At 36.2% G+C, this 22,797-nt stretch overlaps 1 long non-coding RNA gene across 1 annotated transcript in view; it reads left to right on the top strand.

Annotated features, from left to right (window-relative positions):
• Positions 1-22,797, top strand: part of LOC135303497 (uncharacterized) — a 171,359-nt gene that overhangs the window by 56,310 nt on the left and 92,252 nt on the right. Inside the window, exons 5-6 of the long non-coding RNA XR_010364973.1 lie at positions 9,352-9,541; positions 17,448-17,545. This is a non-coding gene — a long non-coding RNA (uncharacterized LOC135303497). The remainder of the gene's footprint in view (positions 1-9,351; positions 9,542-17,447; positions 17,546-22,797) is intronic.

Raw genomic sequence — 22,797 nt, 5'->3', positions numbered from 1 at the left:
TTATTAGCCACAAGGAAATATTAAAATTAACATAAATGTCAGCCTGAAAGCTGTGACATTGTAAGGGTAGTCAGACTGACTAGCTGATCTGAGTCATTGTATGTAAAAAAAACCAGAAAACCAGCCAAAAAAAAGCATTTTTCCCTTATCACATTGTGACAAGAATGAGGAAAAAGTGTTTTGTGTCACAAATTTACAGGACGTGAAAATACAAAATTAAAAGTTCATTCTCTACAAAGAAATGAGGAAAAGAACCAAAGAGCTCCTCCAGCCCCTGAAGCTCTACTTTCAATTAATAAAACTGTACATTAACTCCTCTGATGTTATTACGTTATGAAATTCACAGTGAATTAAAGCAAAACCTGCTCTTCATTGAATTTTTAGTCTAATTTGAAATCAGAAATGAGTTAGAAATGTTTATGTGTATGCAGAGAAGGTAATTTAGTTTTGGTAGCTCATGAAGGAGGGTCCTGAACACCTGGTCCTGTCCCTGGGTGTGGGCTGTGGTGGCTGTCCCCAGCTGGTGAGGAGAGGAGTGAGGAATTCACCTGCAATTCAGGCTCTGGCAAAAGCAGCTTAAAAAACTCCTTGCAGTGCAGTATCATTCTCCATTTTTACTTTAAGTGAAGGATCTCTCCCTAGCAAGTTCCTAATCTTTTTTTGATGTTGCAGGGTGTAGTTTAAGTGAGAGTGAAACAATAATTTCCCAGGTATAGTTAGTGATGTGCAAGAATTTGTCTCAAAACATTTCAAGGATTTGATTGACGAAATGAAATATGGTCCTGACGTCAATTTACTAAGATTACTTTTTAATGAATACTACTTTAAAAGCATATGCAAAATTAAGATCAGTCACTAAAAATGCATTTGGATGTGACATTTAAAGAATGATATACATAATGTATTGGAAATTAACTTTTATAATCTACAGAAAATTATTCTTGTTACTGGCTCAATTTGTGAGAACTTTGGCAATGAAATTATTAATTACAAGCAAAGGAAAACTGAATTATATATTTTTTTATTAGTATTGCCTGTGTGCCAGATAATGACCTCTTAAAATATTAGTGTACATGGTTAGTGCGTTATTTTACAGTCAAATCCTACTTATCTCCTACATGCAACTTCTCTCTGAAGTTAAGGAAAGGGTGTGTCTTGCAAAAAACAGATTTGTCTAGAATTTCCCCATGTGCTGTTATTCATAAAGATCATCCTGGATTTGTACTCTGTTTTCTTTCTTTAGATTAATGCTATTCCTAGTGAAGACAATTAAAAAGTTCACAGTGACTGTAAACACAAAGTGAGAAGACCTTTGACTATAATTTTATGTATGTATATAACTTTATTCAGGGTATATTATTTTATACTATATTTACCTGCTTTGAGTATTTTGATGGTAAAACACAGTCTTTTGATAAAACACCAAATATAAAACTTAAATCAACAGCTGAAAAAACTGTTTTAGTTTTCTGCTTTTGAAAAATGGAGGAATCTTGACAGTAGCATTTCAGTGTCCAAACAGTTATCAGGAGTGTCCTGAATTGCTCCCTGTAAGTGTCAGGTGAAGGAGAAGAGGAAATTGACTTAGTTTGTAGGAGAATATCTCCATCAGGGAAAAAAAAAAAAAAATCTCACTGTACTGATACCTAAGCAGGTAAATAACAGTTTTCCAAAAGGAAAAATTGTACCTGAGTATTTTAAAGAATTGTTAGCTTTCCCTGGTAAATGTTTATTTAAGTACAGATGGCTCTATCTCAGATCATGGTCTCAGAAAAAGTGATCTACTGAGCTCCTTTTCATCCCTGCAATTGTTTGACTTAATTATTGCAGGACTTTGTTAATAAAAAGCTTATCTATTCTTGTTCTGTTAACTAGATTTGTGATTCTGTGGCAGAAATATTCTCTTTTGCTCTCTTCTCCCCTATTTATATTTTGAAAGTGATGGCAACAGTTTCACAGCTTTCTTTTGATGATGATTTGTCATTTAAAGAAATATCACAGTGCATGTTTGACTTTCTGATATTCCATGAGTCACAGCGCTCAAGAAGTCATTGTGTACGCACAGTTTTACTCTGCTAGCCTTTATCTCATCTACTAACTCTAATTGCCCTTAAAGGGAAGAAATGCCAAAAATGCCTTGTGTTTCATGAGACAAGACATATGGACTGCAGAGAGTTTAATTTTCTCATTGGCAAGAGGAGGTATGGTGACTTCAAGGACAGTCTGTGTTATTGCAACCTGTTTTTCTTCAGAATAAAAACAAGGTGAAGGTTTTCCTGCCCAAATCTTAGCTAAGAAACTGCTTCTAATATAACCTTGACATTCTTTCCACAAAGATAGAATGGGAGAATGATGGAAATGTTCTCTAGCCCACATCTTGTTCTTTTTCCCCACAGCAAGAATGAGGTTTTTTTCCAAACAGGTATAGGTTTCCCCTAGATCTTGTGAATATCACAACTTATCATAAGTTACTTTAACAACATCTTTGAAAGAAATGGTGGTGCTGGAAAAAGTTGTATAATTTAGATGTGCTACTCTTTAGACTGTCTACTTTTTGCGATTAGAAAAAGAATACTCACGTGAACAGAAGAGCTCTGCACAGCTTGATAAAAGTGATTTTATCTGAGAGCTTTTGAGAGCTCTGTGTCTGCTCTAGCCATGCTGAATAAAACAGGAAAAATCTAATTTTGTATGTAAAAGTAGAATGCTTTCCAAAGGAAAAATAAATGAGGGGGTGGGTGAGCCAGTAACCTTAGCATAAAGCAACTCATGCATTATTAATCTAATTTCCTGTAAAGTTTGAACAAAAAGCATGTTGAGACATTACTCTGTGTTCCTTGTTAGGCTGTGTTCATAATGCCCTCTCCTATTTTATATAATATATTCTTCAGCCTAAATAAGATATTCTCGAAGCCTCAGGATTTTCACGCCTTCAAAGATCTCTGTTTTATTTCTAAATATTATAGATTTTGATGCACAAGAGGCTTTAAGTTTGGTACCTCAAAGGCTGTTCACCCTTTTAGGTAACCCCCAAGTTGGCTTTCATATTTGCTTATTACCCAAAATTCTTCACAAGAAGCTTCAGCCTGTTTTACAATTAAAGTCTTTGATCATATTTACTGTAGCTACGTAAAATATTTCTGCATGAATGTTACATGAGTTCAATTTCCGTATTAGACGAGGAGCTTACCTGATATCGAGTGCCTACGTGAATCCTTTCCTAACATAATTATTAAACCCAAACATTGCCATTCTCCTCAGCAAACACAGGCAAGAGGGAGCTGCCCCTGTGAGCTGTTCCACTTTGAACAAGTTTCAGAGTTGGAGCCCAAGACTCTGGGGTCAGATGTTGTAGCATTTCCATTTCCAGATAATCAAGAATTTTTATGGTCTTAGCTTTTTTTACTTTAGGCATACCATGTGTCTGGAGCTGTTTGGAATTTTTTTAAAATGTACATGAACTTTAAGCTCTGGTGCTGTGAGCAGCAGGACATACCAACATAGTCATGACCAATATAGTCATGAACAGCTTTGGGTATGCTGTGTTCAACCATAGCACATATATTTGTTGAAAATCACTACATGCCATGTTGCATACCAGTTTCTAATTCCTCCTTTTAGTGTGTTTCCAAAATTTTTGTTAAACTTAGGTTTATTTGCGTGTTCAGAAGAAAATTCAGAAGAAGTACCTTGAGAAATACTGAGGTATGGTCAATTTAACTCCATGTTTTTGCTTTGCTTGCATAAGAAAATTACTGGATGCACAACGTACCGCATACAGCACAGTCCTGGCACAGATAACTTTTGAGAGCATTGTGCCCTTTTTTTGTAAGAGATATATTTAGCCAAATTTTTAATTGATTCCTGCTTTAAAATTCAATAAGCAGTACCTCAATGACAGCTCCTAAGAGCCCACCTTTTTTATTTTCAGTATAGTTGTTTTGTTATTTTTTGTTCACTCTGTCTTTCTAAATTTTACAATGTAAGTTAGTTTTTGAAACTGCATTAACTGATGGGATACATCGTGAACTTTATGTAGCTAAAAATTTCGGAGCTACTCTGTCTGTTTCATTTGGAAATGTACTGACTTTGATCAAAATATCAAACCCCAGTGATGCACTGTGCAATTTCTCACCACCCACCTACCAGTCCCTGAGCCAGCTTTGCTCCCAGGGCACACACTGACCATGGCACCACATGGAATATCCCTCTGGCCACCTTGGCTGTCCCAGCTGTGTCCCCTCCCAGCTCCTTGTGCCCACCATCCTCCTCACTGGTACAAGTTGAAAAGTCTTGGTGTAAGCAACAACTCGAACCTCAGTGTGTTATCAACATTATTGGTATCCTAAATCCAAAACTCTGCACTGTACCAGCTACTGGGAAGGAAAGTGACTGTCCCAGATGAAACAAGGACACAGTACTGGGATTTTAACGTTTACCTTTGAATTCAAAAATGCAATAGGTTTTCAACACTAGCAAATTAGTTATCAGAAGGCAGAATCTTTCAATTTTTCCTCATTTTTATATGATTTTCTCACATCAATCCTTTCACTGACTTCACCAGCTCCTTCTTTTATGGGTTATACTTAAGGAGTGAACAAGTCTAGCCTTAAATTTGATCTCATCTTTATTCCTGGGACAGATATTCTAATTTATTTTTTGCCAATTAGTTGTTGGTTTTTTGTTTTTTTTTTTTTTTTTTTCCTTCAATGCAGCTTCCACAGAGCATTCCTCCTCATCTCCTTCACTGTATCTTGTAACCAGATTCAGTCTTTCAATTTGGAATTCTCCCAGAAGCAGATGACATTGGTCTTCTGTATCATACAATTCTTGCTTATATTACTGGTCATATTTCTCCTATAAAAAGTCTTCTGATTAATTCTTCTCATTAGTCAGCTTGGTAAACAAATTACTGCAGGAAGCTTAAAAGCTTGGGTTGAAAGCCAGAAGAGAAGAAAAAGATATCTTGTTTGCAAGTCACTATTTTCCCTTGGAAATATCTGCTCTTCTATCAGGTTGTCATTTGAGGCTGCTAGAAGTTTTTATTACTCAGGGTTAATTGCCTCTGGCACAATAATCTCAGATTTCTCTGGAGAGTTACTGATAGCACACATTTTCCTTCTGAAATAAAATTACTTTCCTGTCACGAGAAATGTGTCAACTTTTTAGCACTTCTTTAAAAAAGTAGGATAAATGGCATTAGGACCAGTATTCCTCTGCCTCCTAGTTATGTTTTTTCACCTCTACTAAGGATATTGTTTTATGTTTCTAGGTAAAACTCCTCCAGTTTGACATGTGTCATACATTAGTCCACTAAATATAACTAGCTGCTTTCCTGGGTGACTGGATTTAGCTTGTACGTGTATGTGAACATTGCACTGCAAAAAGGCCTTGGATTGCTTTTAATTCATGTGTTTACACAGCTCACACATAGATCATCTTTCTGGATAGTCAGGAGTGCTTTTCAGCTATATGTCTGTATCCTATAGTGTTTGCTTGTAGCGGATTAGGTCACTGAAAGCCTCTTAGAAGTAGAAATCCATAGCCCCGTGTAACTGCTTGCAAACCTTTCCAAATAGTGTATCTTAAATATATTACTGTAATGTGACAGGTAAGGATAAGGAATCAGTGTAAGCAACTTTTGTTTTGGAAATGCTGTTTCTGAAAGGTGATATTTTTGTCAGTCTGTGACTCTTCCATCAGTTGGGATGTAATTCTGAGATTTCTACTCAGGAAACGTGAGGCTGTCACGATCCCAGGGCTGGCAGCAGGAAGGAGGACACGTCTTTTGATTGACTGTGGTGCCTGCCAAAGCCCTGTGTTCACAGTCCCAGAGCATGTGGAGGGCAGGATAGAGTTGTCACTGACATCCCCTTCATATTTGCAATTAGTAAACATGCTTCTTGTGCGTTCCAATGGTTTAGGAATGGGAAAATATATTTTGCCTTTGAACAAAAGCCACTGAAGATTTTCTGAAAAATGCTTGATTGGAAGTGTGACAAATTGAAGATATTTGGAATTTTTCCAAAGAGATTTTCAGATGTTGGGCAGATGTTATTGTTTGCTGACCTAGGACTTTGCAGAATGACAGAAAATAATTTGATGCTCTAACAAAGCATTGATTACACACACTAAATAGCCCTGGTAGAGTATTTCCCTTATGGCTTGCACTTCCAGGGTTATGGTTAAACGAGCACCCCATGTCATCAAACATACAGAAGGTGCCTTTGCCACTCTGAGGGGATGATCCCAGCGTTTAAATAATGATTTACTGATGCTTTTATTAGAACAATTATTGGTTATTTCAGACTTGAAATGGGCAGATTAAGCTCTGTGAACCTCACAGCTGAAACCTCACAACACTGGCAATTTTCAGTGATTAAAGTAATTTACTTTATCTATAAAATGTAAAGATATTTCATAATAGCCATACAGCAAGTACAGGGAGGTGTAGCTTTCCTGGAGATAATCAGACCTCTGGGGATAAAGGGTCCTGGCTGCACCTCATGCATTGCGAGACCCAGAGGGCTTTATTATCTGATGATTACCACACCCCCATTTCCATGTCTTTTTGCTTAATTAATCACAGTAACATTATTGCCCAACTTCAGACAACAAAAATAATGAGAGGGGCTTTAAAAGATTCAAAGACTAGAGGAAAAACAAGAGATCCCATAGGAAAGTACCCATAGTGAAACTGGGGTTTACAAATCACTGAAATCTATTAAAAATGATGCTTACATTTTGTAAAGTGCCTTCTTTAATATAAATATAATTATGTTTTAAATATTGTAAATGTGTATATACAATATAAAACATATACTTGTTTTGATCAGACGAGATGAGGTTTTATTTTTAAGACAAAAAACCCTTTAAAATATTGCAGCCATATCATAGGATGTTATAGCCATTTGCTATTTTCTCAGGAAAGCCTGCCATATCCACTGTGTTGTTCCTTATGTGGTCTAAGTACAGTCTAATGTACATTTTTATGTCTTCTCTGCCTTTCTAAATGACCAAATAATAATGCAGTTTACAGACATAAATACAGAGTAAAACCTTCAGGTGTTATGTGTCAGAACTGACTTTTGAAGAAGCTCATAAGGTTAAACTTCTACTAAATTCTGATCATCTCTCCTTTTACTATATCCTTCTCTGCCACACTTGGCAGTTGTTCTTAGAATAATCAGTATAATTATCTGTAAATCTGGTGCCTGACTTTTAAAAAGTTGAGTGAAACATAATTAGTTTATGTCCTTACACTTAGTACATTAGACAGTCCTATCAGAGAAGGTTTCATCTCAAAATGCACAACACTTATTTCCTCTTGACTCTGCATCTTAAAAGCTCATTGCTTTTCATAGGACTCATCAAATATTTCTGATAATTTGGGTGAAATTTGAACAATCTTTTAGTAGACATAAAGTAGCCATTTTGAACTCACAGAAGATCTTACTCAAGGAAACAAGGTTTTCTGGACCTTTGAGATTTCCAGAATTTCTTGTCTATAAGCCAAAATACAGCAGATCTGCACAGCCACTGTAGCTGTATATTTTTTTGAAATGGAGGCTAATAAGGTAGGTTATGTCTCAGTCATCAATGTCTGAGGCACAGAGAGTCTAAACTGAATCCACAAACTGAATTTTCAAATGGTGTTTTCACCTTTTCACTCGATCATGAGTTTGTTTAGGTGCAACTCCCTGAGACTGGAACACGTGTTGGCCTGCCTCATTTGGACAGTCAGCTGACTAAGATTTGGGGGTCAGGAGGAAGGCTGGATTATTTCTGATAACCGTTCTTGTACTGCACTAATTTTAGGTGAAGGAAGAGCCATCTGTTTTGTAATTCACTGTGATAATATTGGCTGCTTTCATTTCATGGTGGTGTTAAAACTGATCTGTAATCCCATCAGTGGAAGAATGCATAAGGAGATCAGAACATCTTTGTGTGTGTACTGCAGCAGCAATATCTCTTTGTTTAAAAGCCTCTCATACAGTGTACTTAAAACTTCTGACCAAGGTGTTTGAATTGTACTTGTTGATTTATCTTTGAGAGGAACAAAAGCCAAACTTCATTAGGACAGTTTTCAGAATGTACACCTGTAGAGTCTATGATTCCTCTGGTGATATGGTTTCCTGATTTAAAAATATTTCTTTTTTTTTTTTTTTTGTGTCAAGGATCTCAGTAGTAGAAACATCAGATAAATAACAGAGCAGGGATTTGATATCTAATTCATGTTGAGATGCCCCTTACTCTTCCCTATTCATTATCTGATAGACAGTAAGGAGAATATGAGAACTGAAACTTGGTCTATGACATGATAACACTTTCACAGGGCGATGTGTTCGTGACTGTCTTAAGCTTTGTAACCAAAAAGGTGATTTGTTGCTTTTAAGTCATGTAATTTATGCTGGAGAGCAGCATGAACCAGGTAAGACAAAGTAAATGTCTAGCCATGAGGAACTGTAAGTGGTCTGATCAAATCCTCCAACATTTACATACACTGCATTCCATTTTACAACTTCATCTCAAATCTAGATTTTGGTGAGCATCTAGAATGAAAGATAAATGGAGAAGATAATCAACTCAAACACACCTGTTTGAACCAGTAACTTTTAGACTTGCAGATAAAAGAAAAAACTCCAGGTCACATATGAATAATGTTCTCAGAAGCTCTAAGGTGTGCTGCAGAAAGCATGAAATACTTTGGAAGCCACTAAAATTAGGTATCAAATGGATTCCAATGAAAAACTGGCTCAGTCATTGAAAAGAAAAGGAAAAAACCCAAAATATAGCAGCAGGAATAACAGCTGACCAAAACCAAAAATAAAAGGAAGGGAAAAATTATAGTTTGTAGAAATACACGTACAGTATTTTTAATGTTAAATTGAAATACACATATAGCATTTTCAATGCTAAATTTTCAATGTTAAATTCTTATACTATCTCCATCTCCATATCTTTCAATTGGCTTTAATTTCTGACTTAATACTTTGTAGTTACGTTAATGTTTATTTTGAAATTTACTACCACTCAACTGTAGAGCAAAAGCTCTTTTCTTTCTTTTCCTTTTCCATTATTTCTGCATCAAAAGTGTTAATTTTGAAATGGGATTGAAAAAATTGAATATATTTATACAGATTTTTGTAGTGCAATTTTCAGACAAGAAAATTGTTGTTCTTCCACTTTCAGCCAGTGGTCTGTTAATGATATAACATATTTTTGAATTTTTATATGGATCTTTTTCTCACGTGATTGCCAAGCTGATGTTGACAATATTGGGCATTTTCTAAAACTGCACTTTTATGGTTTCAAATGTTTGTTTTCTTATTCCCAAACTGTCATGTGTAGGATCCTCATTCAAAACCACAGTAGAACACCTACCACAGCTAAAGGTCCTGGAGTTACTCACAAAGCCTAGACATTGCCTTTGGAATTCTTTCAAGGAAAATGGTTCATCTTGACATTTGGCTACAAGTGGAAGTAGATACAGATTGTTTTCCTTTGCAGAAGACAGCAAACACAACAGACTGAGTCACAGGTCAGTGTTCTGGGAAGGCCACTGTGCTCCCTACATCCTGCTGTCTGTAGCTCAGTTTTGGGGTTTAATCAAGGTGTGATAATAAACCAAATTCATTTAGCAGGCAATGAATGTGTTTAGAAGTGGAAAATTGGTGGAATTTGGGTGGGGGGAAATGGGAAGAAAGTACTTCACATAAATTTTACAGGTGTGGAACCTTTGTGAATGAAGCTCTTTCAGAAGTGTTAGTTGGACATGAGCTGTACATAGAACCAAACTGCTCTGATCCTCTTTTTTCCCTTCTGAATATATAATTGGAAGACCCACATGTCCACTTTCAATTTGATAATTTAAAGCCTAGTATCAGAAAGCAGAGCAATGGCTAGAAATTCGTGCATTTCACTGTTGCTGCACCCTTTTACAAAAGACAGAACCATGAAAGATATGCAAATTGTCTATAATTATACTTTTAGATGGTTACTTAAATACCTGTCTTTTTCATACTACAGGCACAAAGTTAGTATACCTCAGATATGCTAATAAAAACAAATGTCTGTGGTTTCTGGCAAAATAAAAGCTCCAGTAGTTCACTGTGTGTGCTCTATACAACTGTTAGGCAATGTCACGATGCTTACTGAGACAAGCTTGGATAAAGCTGCTACAGTATAAAGATTAAGGCTATTTTATATTCTTTGATTTTTATTTTAATGTTCCCTGCATTTAAATTACTGTATTGCTAATTTTAGTTGATGTATTAATACATGTGTCTCAGCTATTTATACACAAAATATGAAACCCAAGTGAGATAGCAAACAGGGTGTGTGATTCCCTAAGTTTGGAACATGTTCTATGTAGTGGGTTTGTTCACAGGACTCAGGAGGATTTGCAAAGTGTTTACATTATGAACTGAGTTTAGACATATCTTTACAGAATCTCTTTAATTAATGGCAATGGTTAATGAGAGCCTAAAATTCTCTCTCCCTTTAATTTCAAATGTTGGCACTTAAATCCAGAGTGGCTGCTCCTTACATACCTCCCTACTACTTTTATCAGCACTACTGAAAGTTTCAACTCTGTGTTAATGGTGATAGAACCTGACCTTCTGTAAATGAGAAATGACTTTTCATAAAGACTTACAGATGTCAACGATGTGAGGATTGCTGCCTTTTTTGCCAGCTATTCCTGTAAAAGTGCATAGGAAAATCATGCTTCTGAGTTCAGGGTATTCCATCACTGATGTGTAACAAGTGGGGATTACTGAATTCAGGATAGGAGACTGAGTCTGAGCCTCTGCTCCTCTCACTGTCCACACACCTGAAAGGATCAGAATTAGGCTTTCAGTTTTTATCTAACTTGTAATTGATTCTCCAGCAAATAGAACTTACTATATTGTGTCTTTGATTTTATTCTTCTGAAAGTAGTTTATTACAGGTTTCTCTTCCTAATCAGACATTCATCTTGTGTATTTCATGTGTGTCACTAAAATCTCCACCTTCCTGAAATGAATCACAGATCAGATTAATTGTACTTGGCATTTGAACACTCTTTATCTTAAATATCTTACCATTAAACCTAGTGACCTTAGACAAAGTTTGCCACCAGGTTTAAAACCTTCTTTGTATATTGCAGAATAATTCATTCATCAAGGTTATTGCTTTAATTTAAAAAAAATTAATAATTTTTTCTCAGTCTATTCAGCTCATAGATGAATATTATATCTTTAACCTCCCAGGCCTGATGTCCTTAGATAAGGACTAAAATGCATAGTGGGTAAAACTGGACTTTTTTTACTGTCTTGATACATGGCTGAGTTACTGTACTGTTGGTGTATACGTACTTACTGCTGTTTGTCTATACGTTTATGATTATCTACTTTAGTTTTCATATGGATACTTTTTATTAGTTTAAAGAAGTGTATCAATGTGTACCAAATAATTACCCAGGTTTGGTTACTTTGGAAAGTTTCCCACAGCTTTTGTAAGACTGTGTGTCAATTCTTTGATAATAATCAGAAGTGGATTCCTGTTTAGTTTCTCATATGATGCACAAAGTCCCTTTCCATTCCTCCCAATGTTAAATAAAGAGAAGGGAAATTACTTTTTAGAGGGTAAATGTATTTGGCTATTTCTGAGCAGAATATCTCACGTCCATATTAGTTAGAGCTAGTCATGCAAGTTCAGGTTCATGTTACTCATAGAAATGAAACTGTGCTTGTTTCACTGCAGTTCATTTCAGCAGCCCTGCTCAAATCCTAACAGAGCCAAGGAATTAATTTTCTGTGCTAAGTACAGAAGAGATCACGTGACAGATGCACTTTACAGAAGTGTTGAAATGGGAGTGTAAGTCCTCGGAAACACAATAAAGGCAGTTCCTCTCCCCGCCATGTATGGTTTTGGGTGATGCAAAAACTTATTTAACTTTTGAGATGTCTGAACATTTAGCCAGGTTTGTAAAGGGTTTTTTCCAAGCAAAGTTACAAAACCTTTAGTCATATCCTAAGTATTTATAATATATAGAAAAAAAAGTCCACTTTGGACAGTCTGAGTGCAGTAGGGAAGACAATTTGGCAGGTGAGCCATTCTTTGGTAGAAGTATAGAATGCTGAACTGCAATACTTAACTGGGTCTCTGTGGGCCATCAAGAACACATAAAGACTGCCAACATCTCTTATAGATCTTTTCACGGATCCTATTACAATTCACAGTAAAGGGATCCTCTACCTGTCTTTCCTGAGGGGTCCAATTAAGGTAAGGATTTATTCAGGACTCGTACAGACCTGGGGCTTGCACAGTGCAAATGTGAGAAGAAGATGATGTTTCTTCCCTTTTATCTCAAGAGCACTCCCTGTGCAAGATCTCGTGCTACGAGTCAATCTGAAAAAGGATTTTGTAGTTGGGAATTCTCCTATTCACTGCTTTATAACTTGTTATACTTCACATAATTATATAGAGAGGGAAATGAACTTATTTCTTTCATCTCCTAATGGCTGTCCAGACCAGTGTCCTCAGAACCTGCAAAGGCATTTGAACCAGGATACTTTGCATGTCAGATGAATTTTCCAAATGTTGATACACAAGGAGAATGTCCCTTTTGCTATCTCCTAAGAATAATTTATCCAGCTGCTCTTCCTGTATGAGACAACATTTAGGATGTGCATTTCATGAGATGCCAAAGGATGGAATTTACCCTAAAGTAACCTTGTGTACAAATGCCTACTCAAATGTTTACCTCAAAGATGTCAGTTCTTTCTTGGGCAATTTTTGTTTGTGATTGTTCCATAATACACCTGGCTGAGCTACAGAAGCTGCAAGGAAAATTTGCTGTGAGCACCCCCTCAGTCTGTAGGACACATGAAATAGCAGTGCTGTGACTGAACCTAGGCAGAGGTGGAGCAGAGGTTCACACCAGAGCTGCCAGCACAGATTCCTGAGTGGAGCACAAGCAGGGCATGGAATTCTGGTCATCCATTTGTAGCAGCACAGGAGGCATAGAGTTTCCTCAATTAGATATTGTCAAGCCTTCATGAGCATTAGAAGTTAAACATTACAGAGGTGGATGCTGGCTGGTACTGTAACAACATTTTGTTTTATTAATAATAGGATAGTAATGGAAGAGTGAGTAATGTCAGGGTATGAATAAAAAAACAAACCCAAAACCCCACAGAGCATACCAGGATGGATAAACATAACAGAATTGTTGTGATAAAAGGAATTTATTTCTCCCACTGAATATTCAAGTAAAATGTAGAGTTTTTTTCAGTCTGTTAGTTAAACAGATTTATATAACACTACTTACAATGCTTTAGTATTCATATCCTTGTTTTTACATTGTTAGATTTAAAGAATGAAGAGAGAACTTTGCAATTTGCGATTAATGACATTTGGTTTTATTAAAAGTAAGTAGAGAGCTTTATCAATAAAGAATAGACACGAAGATTATGAAGAAAACAATTTGTCAAAATCCTTGTCTGTAAGCAGGCTCTGCTTGGAGGTTTTATTGGCCATATTATCTTGGTTATTTAGGGAAAGACATATGATCTGCTCAAGGTAAATAGCTTGAAAGCATTTCCACCTGCAGCTGAATCTGTTTATGTGTGGGTGTTGTTGGGGCCTGCCTTGGGCCTTCAGGGCTCCTTGTAGAGCCTGAGGCAGTGTCTTACATAGCACAATGTTACTGCAGCACCTCGTTAGTTACCACTGCAAGAACAGTAGGATAAACATATTCTAGTGAGGGGACTTTAATAAGGGAGCTGTCTGCACCATTAATTTACTGAACACCAAGCTGTTCAGCTATTTGGAAAGACTTGCGAGTTCTTATACGTTTTTCATTTCTGCAAATGAAAATTTGGGGAAAAATAAGGCATTGCAGAATGCAAATGCATCCAACCTATTAGACAGAAGTGACTGATCATGGCAGCAGAAAATCATTGGACTGCACTTTGCACCCAGGTGTGGGCACCTGTACATCAAGGGAGGCCAGCAGGGGTGCAGAGTGATGTCACCACACAGATATGGAGAGGTTGTCGGACATTAGATTTCATGGAATCAATTTTTCCACTGGCATTATAAATCACAATAAACTTCCTTACCCTGCTCTGTAAATATGACTTGATACCACCATGATACTATGAACTGTTAAAAGTCCATGCATGCTTTGCCAGCAGGTGGTATACCAAAGTAAAACCACCAAATTAAATCCATATTTTGGGTATACTTTTAATTGTAATTCAGGCAAAGAGGTGCTAAATTAGAAAGATGTAGATTTTGTCTTGCATCTTGTTGGTTATATGTGTTGATGGTACTGAATTTAAAAAAAACCCCACATTTCTCCTACCAAAGTTAATTTTTAAAGTTCATCCTTTTGCTAATAAGTAAATACATGTAACAAATATCCTAATGGTTTTCATGCTCACTTATTTGCTTCCTAGAACAGCTTTTCTGTACTTCTACTTCAGGCATTCTGGGGAAACTTCCACACTCTGATGGTGTGACCATAATAAATGAAATGCAATGGAGTCATTTTCCAAGCCTACAGTTCCTGGGTGTTATGATAAAGCATATGCTAATAGAGTGTGTGAGCTTATTGGGAGTTCTTAAAAAATGCCATCTGCTACAATTTTTGCAGCTGAAAGTTATATTCAATCAGAGGTAAATTTTTATATGCTCAGTCTAGTGCATGGAAATATATGCCAGGAATTAAAGTTTACCCAAACTATGAGAAACATTTTTTGCATGTAGTTACTTTTGAAGGTTTAACCTAAGATTTCAAAGATGAGACTGATACTAGAAAGGAGCCTGATCTACATATGCAAGTCCACTCTTAAAGTACTCTGTGGTTCATGAAAATGCCTCGTTTTCACTTGAATGCTTGGAAACAGTCTTTAACTAAATGAACTGAAGAGCAACCCTATATTTTGCATCTGACTACTCAGTGAATCTATATTCCTCATCTGTAACAGATAGTGTTAATGCTTAAAATCAGCATGACTGCTAAAACCCACCTCCACAAAAATTATTTAAAGATTTAAAGCAATAGCACATGGAAAAAAGCATTGCAGTTTCACCACAATCCTAATCAGGCTTTCTGCATTAATTTTCTTATATTTAGATAAAATATGTCAATAGATCTTTTAGATGCTTTTGGGGAAAATAAAACAATTAGCTCAATTTGTCAATAAAAACCAGAAATGAAATAGCTTTACTGCTAATTTATTGAAAGAGAGAGACTTATCTATTCTTCCCTTTTAACAAACTTTGACCACACTCGGTCTGGGGAGCTCCATACAAAAGATATACAGGACTGAAAAAAAATAACTGATTAAATTTTAACCAGCTGCTGGGCAGATAGTTTGCCTGAGGCACTTTTGTCAGTTTCAAAGGGTCCTTTTATTAATTTTGCATTTTGTATTTTGTTAGTGGAAAGAGCTGGCTCTGTTGGGACTGCCAAAAGCTATAGGCAGCGAATCTTACAGCAGCAAAGAGGAAGCTGTAGAGCATGCCAAGTAGATTTAGCACACTGAGCACTCTAAATTACATTTGTTTTATCTGTTCTAAAAATATATTAACTTCAGGTGTAAGTTCTTTGAATAAAGCCTTAAAGCTAGTACATTCAGTTCCTCTTCTGTTTATATAAGGCTTTCACTTTGTCTATAAAAACAAACCACTGTAGTCTTTGCCTCATAACTACCAATGTAATTTAAATCTTTCCTTCTATGGTTGTTGATGCATTCTTTGTTGTGCTGTTTTCTTACTCACACTGAGCTTCTGCTCTTACTGAAAAAAGTACTGTGAGTTTTATCTAGATCCTCCTCACTTTCCACAACATTCAGATGTAGCTTTTATAGCAAAGATATTGATGTCTAAGTGGAGTCAATATTTAAATAAACATGTTCTGCTTTCATGTGAATGGAGCCCAGCATCTGTATCAGCATGTGGAAAGTGCTGCATGTAGCATATTGCTCAGACAATTTGTGAACAGAAGTCAGAACTCAGGGGTTAAATGGAAAACACAAACCTCTCTTGTGATGCTGGGAATTTCACAAGTTCCACTCAGGCAGCTTCAAACAGCATTAAACACAAAGGAAAAAAAGTATACCCTCAGGCTAGAATTTGCAGAAGACTTACCTGCAGTAGAATGGAGCTAAAATTAAGCCCTAAAACAAAGCATTTGGGCTTACATTTAAAAAATGAAATGGCAAAGTATGTAATTTTAGAATGCATATCACACTGTTTTTCTAGTTTAATTGCATCTTTTAAGATAGTCTTTCCCCCCCCTCCAAAAAAAATTTAGCCAAATCAATATATGATAGTGTTACTACTGCATTATTTAATGTGTTCTACAAGTATTTTTGTGTGTGATCCTGTGATGGCAAACCTCATTGGTATCACTTATACATAAAGGAGTGTGTTCTTTCTGTTCCTGAAGGTAACAGTAAACCTGATAGTAGCAAAATCGACTTCACAGGAGAAAACTGAGCCCAGAGTAATTAAAAACGACAGTAATTTACCAGTAATCCCTAACTTTTGCAACAGAATGTATTGTCAGGTTTTGAGTAGTACTTAAAAAAAATTGTGGTTTATACTCTGATTTACCTAAGTTTAACTAATATGTATAACAGCAAAATAACCCTCCAAAAACCCTCCAAAACAACAGAAAACCAAAACCAACCTGCTATTAAATTGTATCAGGAAATCTTAAAATTGTTCCAGTTCCTCCTTCTGTGATTAAATGAAGTTCTATTCAGGGATGTACCAAGTAAGTAGAGAAAAAAGATGATTTAGGACTGCTGAGACTGTCAGCTCAGCTGTGCTGTGTGAGAACACTGAAATTATCTTTCAAGGTTTGTCTGAAGGTCCAACTCTGGGCATAAATAAATGCTTAGCTTGTGAGATACAATATTTCTGTGAAGGTCTAAGCTTTTGCTTAAGTGTTTTACGGAACTGGGGGCAGAAAACTGAGCATTTCCATTGTTCATCACATGGAGCAATGCTTGAGCTGGAAGTGCTGGCTGGAAACACCAAGGAGACTTGGATTCTGGCTGACATAAAACTACTACAGCATAGCCTCTGCTATGTAGATTACAGCTAACTGTCCTATAAAATTAGGCAGCAGATTGGGTACAAGCCATGCAAACTTGCTCTGTGTTCCGAATGGCCTCTTTCTTTGACTTTGTTACAATCCAGTAATTAAACAGACAATTTTATTAATGCAACCACCTAAAGGAAAACAGAAGTCTCTTCTTTCTTTCATTCCTGCATGCTCTCTTTATTGCTTGTAACAGCTGACAGCAGTTGCTGATGAGAAGAGCTAATTCTGTAGTCCCTGTGGAACACTGGGAAAGTCAAGGAATACAGTGTGCTGGCTTTTGAGTCAGCAGGGATTTATATGCTGTGCTTAACTTTAGCTAAGTAACATGTACGTCTTGCAGGTTCAGAGTCATAATTTCTGCCACAGTGGAAACCTGATGGACTCCTGCAGTTCTGTTTAAAATCAAGAGGGGTCATTTCCCCATTTCTGACTGAGCAGGTAAGCTGGTAGAATTTCAGACTGTGGCAATGTTGGAAAGAAAGTTGTTTTTTCATGTCTTGTGTCGTTCCTCTTTCTTGAGAGTTGAGCAGTAGTTGTTGGATATTAGAATAGAATTTGCCATTTCAATAAAGCAAAATTATTCTTTCCTGAGTTGATTAATTATCTGAGTTAAGTGTTATATTTTGAGGCAGTGTTAATATTATGAAAACAATTCTGCAGATTTTCAGTCATATGCTCACTTGTATTCCACCTGTGGCATTCTTTAGTAATGGATGCCAGATCATGGTCAAATTAATATCAATTACAACTCATCACAAGTGGACAGTTTCAAAAACTTGGAGACAGTGTTACTGAAAGTGATTAGTGAGCTTGGACCTGTTGTTTTGCATATTCCAATTTTACCTGAGGGTGATGTATGATGTACTGTATGACAAAAACAGGACACATAGTCAAATAAAAATTATTTCTCATAGAACTGGTGCTGCTGGTCAGCCATCCTCCCTCCTCTCTGATGGTGTCTGAAAGAATGCTGGACCAGGTTGCAAATATTTTCCACTCTTTGCAAAGCATTGCTTTGAGCTGCCCATAGAGCTTCTCACTGACTATCATAGCTGTCACACTTGTATTGAAAAGATCCTAAGTTGCTCTGCATAAAACAATATTTCACAAGCAGAAAGCAGTAGTAGGAAGAATTGGCATAAGATTTTAAGAATGAAAATTGGGGCTAATATGAAACTCTACCACTTGTGGCTGATATGTTTCTTGCCTCAGACATCTCTCCAAAGTTTTCCTAAACTTCAAAACATTAGTTGGGTAAAGAGTTCTATATTCTCTCATTTTGTTCTCATTAAATGATGAGATGCATTGTCTTACTGCTGTGAAGTCAGATCTTGGCATGATTCTTTCAATTTACCTCTGTGTTGGGTTATTAACGAGGAATTTTTCCTCCCTTAAGTTCCCTTTCATGTACAGTGACATGCAGGTACACAAGCATTCAAGACTCTTAACATTTTCCTGTGATGTCCCATTTAAATTAGGGAAAGTCACTCTAATGATTAAGGGGAGGGAACACAAAAGCAGCGTGAGCTTATCTGAAATGAATTCTTCTTTAGGTTTCAGTGACTACCTCCTGAAAAGTAGTTACAGTGTTTTATCTGGCTCTACATGCAGAATAACATGGCTCATTGATATTTTATCACAGAAGAAATGCATGCCTCCTATTGTGCCTCACAAATAAGCAGGCAGCTGGTTATACCTACCCTGCTACTCTTTTTGCCCCACTTTTAAACCTGATTATGCTGTAGTGCTCAAAATGTTCCCACTGCACCAGGGTGGTGATAGAAAAGGCAGTTTTACCTGTCTTTGATTGAATTATCTTACAGCGTGTTAGCTGATGTGAGAGAACCCCATGGGTGACAAAAATGCTAAGGTTTTACTAATTTTGCATTATTCCCCCCTGAATGGACAACACAGAGGTTTATGCAATAGCCAGATGCTCCATTGTATTAATACTGTCCAGTGGCAGAATGTGGATTCTTGCTTCTTTTTTGCTGAGGTTGGGATTAAATGCACGATGCAATACTTCTTGTTTGTACTCAGGTGTTTATTAGTTCTTATCTATATTACAATTTCACAAACTGTGAGTTCTACAGCACTTCACTCTAACAAACTAAAAATGGAGCTGTATTACTTTCTACAAGGCCTTTTAATGATAAACTGTCTAATTAAGAAATTATATCTAAATTATTTTTCTTTTAACCCAATAACCAACCACCCATGGCCCTCAATGAGGACTTTTTTATCCAATTACACAAACAACCCAAACCCCTGAAGAAGAAGATGAAGAAGAAGGACTAGCTTCCACTCTAAAACCTCCATCTTGCTTTATGTATATTAGTATATTCTAAAACGTTAAACTCTAAGTTTTCCACCATGTGATATTACACACTTCTATTCAAAATCCACACCCACAATCCCAGTTCTATGAATCAATTTTGGAAGCCTTCTCCACAGCCTCAGGTCAAATGCAGTGTTCTCTTGGGGGTTAGTGCCTGTCAGCACAGAAAGTCTAAAATTCTCAGTAACCAGGGTTCTAACATCAGAACACTGCAATGTTTTCCCTGTCATTTTTAAATTGATCCTGGTAAAGGTCCTGAACCCACTGTATAATGTCAAATACTATCTTTTGTCACACAGAGATCCAGACTTCTAGAAGACTAGTGAAGTACAGTAAGATTTTTCAGTGCTAAAACTATATTCTTTGTGTTTTGTCTGGTTGTGATATCCATATATTTAAAGCTGATGTTTTAATCTAAATAATATTAAATTGGAAGTGCAAGGTTAAACTTTTAGAAAGGAAATAATTACTTTGTGCACACAGTAGTCAAATCATTCCCTCCCTAATCCTGAGTGCTGGATTTACTTTGAACTAGGGATAGAGAACTCATTATGGAAAATTTCAAACCAGCTAGCAAATTGTGGGTTCAAAAGTATCTCTAAAGTAAACTGATGAACGAGATCATCAGAAGATAAGAGGTGTGTGTGAGATATTGATTTCTTTCTGGCTGGCTGCAGAATATTAGGAATATTCACAGTGCTCTGCCTCAGAAAGTAGCTTCAATCCAAAAAATTTGATAAACACCTGTGGTTGCTGAACATCTTACTTTACCTCTATTTTATAATCTCTCTGTCCAAACATAAATTTGCGGTGTACAGTGGTCAACGGAGTATAAAGATTTTCTTTCATGTAGCAGTTAAAACATAAAAACTTTGGGGTTCATTTTAGTGGCACCAAGAAAAGCATGATTGCTATTTGCAGGCATGATTTACTTTTTGTTATGTCTAATACAGGATCAGGCTCTGGTTTGATATTATAAATCACAGTACTTTTTTTATTGAGTGTGTACAGATTAGGTTTAAAATTATACAGTTAGACTTCCAATGAGCAATGTGAATTCCCTGACTTAATATATTTAACAGCATAAAGAGTAAAATGTAATATCAGTGTCTTCATTCTATACTTAGGAACAGGGTGAGTTTCTTTTCACTACATTACTTTACAGTTCATCTACCTTTTCAATTTTTACAGAATTTTTATTAATTTTGATAACTAACATATATAATATTGCTTTCAGGGAGTTGCTTCAAACTAATTTCTGCTTCACAAAGTATCTACAATCACTTGGCCAAGTTCTACACTTGTTTAGTCTGCCCAATCCTTATGAGTTAAATGGACCTTTCATATCTATTATGTAGGTATGTTTACAACAGAAGACACAGAATCTTCATGTGAGGAAACATAGTAACTATTTTTAATAATTATTTTGTTGTAAAATATTTTGTTTCTCTTTGATTTACTTGCCAAACAAAGGTAATCAGTGTGAAATTTAACACAGGTATAGTATGTATGGGACTTAGGTTTTCAGCCTAGTTTAGGACTTTGTTTCAGGTTCTTTTATTTTCTATTTAATAGCACCAGTTTGAAATTTTTCTTGGCTGATACTTTTCTTTGGCAGCTCAGTTTTCCAGTGGTGGTTGATTTTGTCAGTCTGAATGATCACAGAATGGCCTGGGTAGAAGGGACCTTAAAGACCATCTTGTTCCAAACACCCTGCCATGGGCAGGGACAGCTTCCACTAGACCAGGCTCAGAGCTCCACCCAACCTGGCCTTGAGCCCTTCCAGGGATGGGGCATCCAGAACTTCTCTGGGCAACCTATTCCAGTGCCTCACCACCCTCACTGTAAAGATCTTTGTGTGATTTGAACTGCAGTTTATTGGTGTGCTTTGATTTTTTAATTGTTTTTACCTTTGTTTTCTTTTTTTTCTTGTACTTTTTTGGTTGTTGTTTTTTTGGTGATCAGCTCTTCATTATGAAAGTAAGAAAAATTGACAGGAAGTGATCAAAATAAGGCAGATAAAGTTTTAAAATACAATGCTGAAGGCTTTTCCTTGCTTTAAGTTCTGGGATAAGGTTCTTTGGGGGTTTTTTGTTGTTTTTGGTTTGTTTGTTTCTTTGTTTTTTTTTTTTTAAATAAGAAATTGTGGTGAAGAGGAAAATACTGGAAATTGGATCTTAATTTGTAAATTACGGTCACATTGCCTACTGAGGTATTACTACTATTTCTCTTATTTTCTTTGGGGTATTCTAAGGAATTTGTGTTAAAAACCCCAAACCCATAAGTCTCAAAAATATAATAAAAACATAAGAGCAGCCATTACCAACTCCAGGGCTGTTGCTAGTGCAATTCTACTTTTCCACTTCTGTTTTTTCAAAGATTGCCTCCTTTATTTATACACTGGTGTTACTTTGGTCTTGCCATTGACAAGAGTTGAAGAGCAGACAGAAATATTGCATTAAGAACTGAACTTTAGTAGCTGTAGATTTTTCTTATAGACAAAATCTTTTGTTTGTGGGCTATTAACATCCTGTCAATGACAGAGGTTTGCTGTTCTGGAACAGCAAGAATAAAATCAGTGTGAAGTCTATGAGAGGTTAAAAAGGAAGTTTCAATCCAGATGAATGAAGTAAATGCAGTAGAAGAAATATTAGGAAGAGAAGACCAAACCTGGGGAAACAAAAAGGCAAAGGGTAGGTGAATAAAAAGCCAAGATGTAAAAACATGTTATTCAGGTAATAATGAAACAGAAACCATTGAGATAAAATTAAGTAAGTATTAATTAACAAATTAGCCTGGTGTTGCATTTGGGCATTTGGGGTACAGTCAGTATGTAATTAAAAATTTGATCTAATTTAATTAATATTAGGCAGTGAGATGCAATATGGTTCCCAATTAAGTGTTACAGCACAAAATTCTGGAAAGTATATTAATCCTGCTTGTTTGTTTGTTTAGAGTGTGGAAGTCTTAAAGGGATGCAGACTGTCTAGTAGGTCTGAAAAATCCAGGGATAGATTGTTATTGTTTAAACTTTTTTCCTGTGGGGAAAAGGTGAATCCCTATTTCTTGGTTTGTATCAAGGACTAGAAGAAAAAATTCTTGTGAAATTGGCAGCTGAATGAAATGGAATATTAAATCATAGCACAGATAAATCTACTTTACAGTCTAGTCTGAGTACTCCTGCTAAGTGAGTTCATTTGGCCTGTGTGTGTTTAACAGAGCTGAACACAAGGTCTCATGTCTAGGAATTCAGGTATATTAGTCACACTTAGGAAACAAGAGACCTTATTATAAAGTAATAATATTGCCTGAAGTAGCAATACTGAACTTTTGGGCAGTAATTTCCCAAGAT

This window comes from Passer domesticus, chromosome 6 (genome assembly GCF_036417665.1).
Source record: "Passer domesticus isolate bPasDom1 chromosome 6, bPasDom1.hap1, whole genome shotgun sequence".
NCBI lineage: Eukaryota > Metazoa > Chordata > Aves > Passeriformes > Passeridae > Passer > Passer domesticus.
This window is presented reverse-complemented; position numbering and strand designations above follow the sequence as displayed.